This window comes from Triticum dicoccoides, chromosome 2B (genome assembly GCF_002162155.2).
Source record: "Triticum dicoccoides isolate Atlit2015 ecotype Zavitan chromosome 2B, WEW_v2.0, whole genome shotgun sequence".
In the NCBI taxonomy this organism is placed as follows: Eukaryota; Viridiplantae; Streptophyta; class Magnoliopsida; order Poales; family Poaceae; genus Triticum; species Triticum dicoccoides.
This window is the reverse complement of record NC_041383.1, coordinates 615,670,668-615,676,667: the sequence shown is the minus strand read 5'-3', so window position 1 is coordinate 615,676,667 and position 6,000 is coordinate 615,670,668.

Below are 6,000 nucleotides of genomic sequence, written 5' to 3'. Positions count from 1 at the left end.
TATCATTACTATCTTATATCTTTTGGCATGAACATGTGTATCACTATGATCGAGATTCAATAAACCATTCATTTTAGGTGCAAGACCATTGAAGGTATTATTCAAATAAACAGAGTAACCATTATTCTCCTTAAATGAATAACCGTATTGCGATAGACATAATCCAATCATGTCTATGCTCAACGCAAACACCAAATAACAATTATTTAGGTTTAACACCGATCCCGATGGTAGAGGGAGCGTGCGATGTTTGATCACATCAACCTTGGAAATACTTCCAACACATATCGTCACCTCACCTTTAGCTAGTCTCAGTTTATTCCGTAGCCTTTTATTTTGAGTTACTAACACTTAGCAACCGAACCAGTATCTATTACCATGGTGCTACTAGGAGTACTAGTAGAGTACACATTAATATAATGTATATCCAATATACTTCTATCGACCTTGCATGCCTTCTTATCTACCAAGTATCTAGGGTAATTCTGCTCCAGTGACCATTCCCCTTATTACAGAAGCACTTAGTCTCGGGTTTGGGTTCAACCTTGGGTTTCTTCACTAGAGCAGCAGCTGATTTGCCGTTTCATGAAGTATCCCTTCTTGCCCTTGCCCTTCTTGAAACTAGTGGTTTCACTAACCATCAACAATTGATGCTCCTTCTTGATTTCTACTTTCGCGGTGTCAAACATCGCGAATATTTCAAGGATCATCATATCTATCCCAGGGCTACTATCGACATTCTAGGAATGGGGGTCCCCAGACTTGCCTGCCTGCGGCCCGTGGCGTGGCTCCACCAGTGGCCCAGTACGGCCCCTATCATCAACCAACGCTAAAGACCCTCACGAGGGGCCAAGCCTCGCGGGGCGGACGACACAAGGCCTCCTCAGGGGCGGCCTCACCAGGCAGGCTCGCGAGGGGGCGGAGAGATCAAGGCAAGGGGTACCTCACGAGGTTCCAGTAATGCAAGCCATGACGACCAAGGCCAGGCCGGCCGCGGGCGCCAGGTGGGCGCCAGTGTGCGCAGTGTCCTCGTTTCCCCTTTGGTGCTAAGGGGGCAAGCGCAGGCATGGAGTACCGAGGCATCAGGCAAAGGTTTCCATATCAGTGCAACAAGACCAATGCTCGCAGGACGGCAGGACGGAGGTCATCGTGGAGCCCAAGACGGCGTCACCACCAGAGCCTTTGGCAGGCGAAGACCACCTTTAGTCAGGATAACTTGTACTAGTTGTCCCCCTTCAAATTGGCCGTGTTGGATCCCTTCCCGCTCAATATTTGGGGAGACGACCAGGGCCTCTATAAATAGGACTAGCCACCACCATAGGAGGGGGATCGAAATCTCACCTTGAGATGAACCACCCACCAAGCACAAGAACACCTCGCCTCAGGAGGCTGTTCTTCCCCTTGTACTGTTCATCATCAGCCCAAGAGGCAATCCACCACCACCACACTGGAGTAGGGTATTACACCACAATGGTGGCATGAACCAGTATAAATCTTGTGTCTCTTGTGTCGTGAGTTGATCGAGCTAATCTAGAGATCGCGACGAGGCTGAGAGGCGAGATTCGGTAGGGGGAAATCTTCGTGCGCACCCCAGTGTTCGAACCTCAAGGGTTTTGCCGGAACCCGAAATCCGACAGTATCAAGTTGTAAGTAAATAAAAGTGTGATGATCATCATTATTCATTATTAGAGCATTGTCCCAAGTGAGGAAAGGATGATGGAGACTATGATTCCCCTGCAAGTTGGGATGAGGAAGCGGACGAAAAAAGAGAGGCCAAAAAGAGTTCAACAAAAAAAAGAGAAAGAAAAAAATGAGAGGAAAAGAGAGAAGAGACAATGTTATTATCCTTTCCACACTTGTGCTTCAAATTAGCACCATGTTTTTCATATGGAGAGTCTCCTATGCTTTCATTTTCATATAACTAGTGAGGATTTTTCATTATAGAACTTGGCTTGTGTATTTCAATGATGGGCATCCTCAAATGCCCGAGGTCTTCATGAGCAAGCAAGTTGGATGCACATCCACTTTGTTTTCTTTGTGAGATTTCATATACTTATAGCTCTTAGTGCATTCGTTGCATGGCACTCCCTACTCCTTGCATTGACATCAATTGATGGGCATATCCATAGCCCATTGATTAGCCTCGTTAATGTGAGGCTTTCTCCTTTTTGTCTTCTTCATATCACCGCTATCACCATACTCTATTCCACCCATAGTGCTATATCCATGGATTGCGCTTATGTATTGCGTGAGGGTTGAAAAATCTGAAGCATGTTAAAAAACATGAACCAATTGCTTGGCTTGTCATCGGGGTTGTGCATGATAAATACTTTCTGTTAAGAAGATGGAGCATGACAAGGCTATATGATTTTGTAGGGATAATGTTATTTAGCATTGATATTTTGAAAGGCATGATTCTGTGTTGGTATGCCCGAGGATTGATATTTTTATGTCAAATTACAGACTATTGTTTTGAATCATTCGGATCTTTATATTCATGCCACAAAAAAATTACATGAACATGTTAGGTAGTATTCCACATCAAAATTTTTGCTTTTAACATTTACATACTCGAGGATGAGCAAGAATTAAGCTTGGGGATACTTGATACGTCTCCAATGTATCTATAATTTTTTATTGTTCCATGCTCTTATAGTATCAATCTTGGATATTTTATATGCAATTATATATCATTTTTTGGGGACTAACCTATTAACTTACTGCCAAGTGCCAGTTGCTGTTTTTGCCTGTTTTTTTGTTTTTAGGAAATCAGTACCAAACAAAGTCCAAATGCCACGAAACTTTTTGACGATTTTTTTTCTGGACATAAGGGACACTAGAAGCTTCGGGAGGAGTCCAGAAGACGAAGGAGTGGGCCACGAGCCACATGGGTAGGTGCGCCCATGTGCCTTTTGGGCCCCTCGTTCCTCCGTTTGACCTAATTCCAACTCTATAAATTATCTAAAATCGGAAAACCAATAGAGAGCCACCCAAAATACTTTTTCCGCCGTCGCAAACTTCTGTTCTCGTGATATCCCATCTGGAAGCCTTTTCTGGCACTCTGCCAAAGGGGGAATTGATCACGAAGGGACTCTACGTCAACCTTGCCGCCCTTCCGATGATGTGTGAGTAGTTTACCACAGACCTACAAGTCCATAGCTAGTAGCTAGATGGCTTCTTCTCTCTGTTTGATCTTCAATACAATGTTCTTCTCGATGTTCTTGGAGATCTGTTTGATGTAATCCTTTTTTGCGGTGTGTTTGTTGGAATCCGATGAATTATGGGTTTATGACCAAATTATCTATGAATATTATTTGAGCCTTCTCTAAACTCTTCTATGCATGATTATTATAGCTTTGTATTTCTCTCTGATCTATCCATTTGGTTTGGCCAACTAGATTGATTTATCTTGCAATGGGAGAGGTGCTTTGTGACGGGTTCGATCTTGCAGTGCTCAATCCTAGTGACAGAAGACACGTATTTGTCCCATTGTCATTAAGGATTAAAAAACGGGGTTTATTCATGTTGATTTAATTTATTCTGTCTACATCATATCATCTTGCTTAAGGCATCACTCCGCTCTTTATTAACTTAATACTCTATATGCATGATGGATAGTAGGCGATGTGTGGAGTAATAGAAATAGATGCAGGCAGGAGTTGGTCTACTTGTCTCGGACGTGATGCCTGTATATGATCATTACCTTTGTATACCATCATAATTATTCGCTTTTCGGTCAATTGCTCAACATTAATTTGTTTACCCATCGTATGTTTTTTGTTCGAGAGAGAATCCTCTAGTGAAAGGTATGGCCCCCGGGTCCATCTATATAATATATTAAAATATAAAAATACCCTGCTGGAATTTTTTTGTTTATCTATCTATCACTACGAGATTTGATCATTGCAATTAACCGCAAAGGGATTGGCAACCCCTTGTTTGCGTTGGGTGCAAGTATTTTTTATTTTGTGTGTAGGTGTTGTTCACAAGGTGTCGCGTGGTTCTCCTACTGGATTGATAACTTTGGTTCTTAACTGAGGGAAATACTCATCTCTACTGTACTGCATCATCCTCTCCTCTTCGGGAAAATCCCAACGCAGCTCATAAGTAGCAGTCCTCTGGACTCCTCTCTGCCACGTCGGCGGAACCTCGTTTCCCATGTAAACTTATGAGCTTTTTGGAGGTTGGGATCTTGGATCCGTGGATATCTTATAGGCAACGACCTCGGTTGGTTCATCTATAGGGCGTTGGTTTGGAAAGACCATTCCTCGGATGACCCCGTCCATGATCAATGACGGTTGGTTAGCTCCAGCAACAAAGAGATCGCGACACTCTATCGGGCTTGTGGGGTGGAAAAGACGATTATCCGTGCAGACCATGATTTATTCCATTTTTCTAGGGGTGTTGGTGCATATGGTTTGACTAATGTGTTTGAGGCATTTTCACAAACAAAAGTGGGTGTGAAAAATATGCAAAATGACCTAACTTGATTGGTTAACTTAGAGAGTGGCTAGGGTGTTTCTTGGTTTTTTGGGCGGCCTTTCCTACACCCTCCAAATGATGCAATGTTTTATGGAATGGAAAGTAAACTTGAAGGAGACTTTGATGATATACCCGTTGTTACGTTGGTTTTTTTAAGATGGAGTGAAACATCAAAAGAACAGACAACCGCTGAAAGCATGTGACTCATCCAAACCCACTTATCAATAATCTAGTTCCTCATGGACTCAAAGGCCGTTAATTTCTTCCCTTCATGGCAATGTAAGTTTAGACAATGTCATTGAAGTTTAATTCCTCTAACCCAATGAGATTTCCAGCACAAAAAAGTTTCTTGATAGTTTAAATTCCGCAAGGACCTCTAATCCAATGAGCTTTCAATTTGTAAGGTAAGGGGAACCAATAGATGATAAGTTGCCTTAAATGACCACCTGTATTCACACATAGTAGGTATAGAGTTCCTCGTCTTCATCGTACACACGTGCATCTTCAACAAATCACTGGTTGTCTTGTCAACTTCAAGAGGTTAGCTGACACTATCATTTTTTTCGAGAGTACGCAAATTGCGTACCATAGCTTTATAGAAGAAGAGAATATCAAATACATGACAACTACCACTTGTTACGAACAAACAAGCGTAGCACAACTCCACATCAGGCTAGCCACGAACATCCACACACGACAACACAACTACAACACAACAAAGCCTGCCCAAAACCGAGAGCCTCACCGCGTCTCGACCGATGTCAGTCACCTCCGAAGAACAGTAGCTCCCGAAGAAGGCACCGTCTTGGAATCACCAGCAACGATCGTACATTGCGCCAGAACAAAACGATCAGGGCAACGACAAGCACCGGAGGAGCGCAACAAAGGATCATCAAGTCTCCTGGCACGATGCTCCCAAAAGAGAGACAACGTCGAAGACGTCGCCATCGTGGAGATCCAACACAGAATCAAGGCTTTCGCTCGGAGACAGTTGCCAACCCCAAGCAGGCGAGAGGGATGGCAACATAGTCGATGACGCCTCCGAGGAGGAGAACGACACCCACGGGTGCCATCGCCGCCGGCCTGGTTAGGATTTTCATCCGTAATGCCGCGCATATCGACACCTCCAAGGTTACGGGCAGCACTGACCAAGATGCCTCGCACCGCCGTCACCGCAGCAAATTGTCGTCGAAGCCGCACAACGGTGGTCCTCCCCACCCGCACTGCAGGGAGAACGCGGCCCAATCCACCAACCACAACCAAGGAGCAGCAACTTCCAGCCATGCCGTGCAAGAGCCAGAGCCACCACGTCGGCCTTCACCCACACCAGGGGACTGCCACAGGAATGGTTCTGACCCACACCTCCAACCACTCCGGCGCCAACTCCTTTAAGGCATCATCGCGCGCCCCTCACGCGGAGGTGGTCGACCGCCCGCTGCCAGCCAGGATCTCCTTCCTGGCAGGGCCTCCTCAGCGACGCCGCCTCCATGGTTGAGCTCACGCCGCCACCACCGTCAT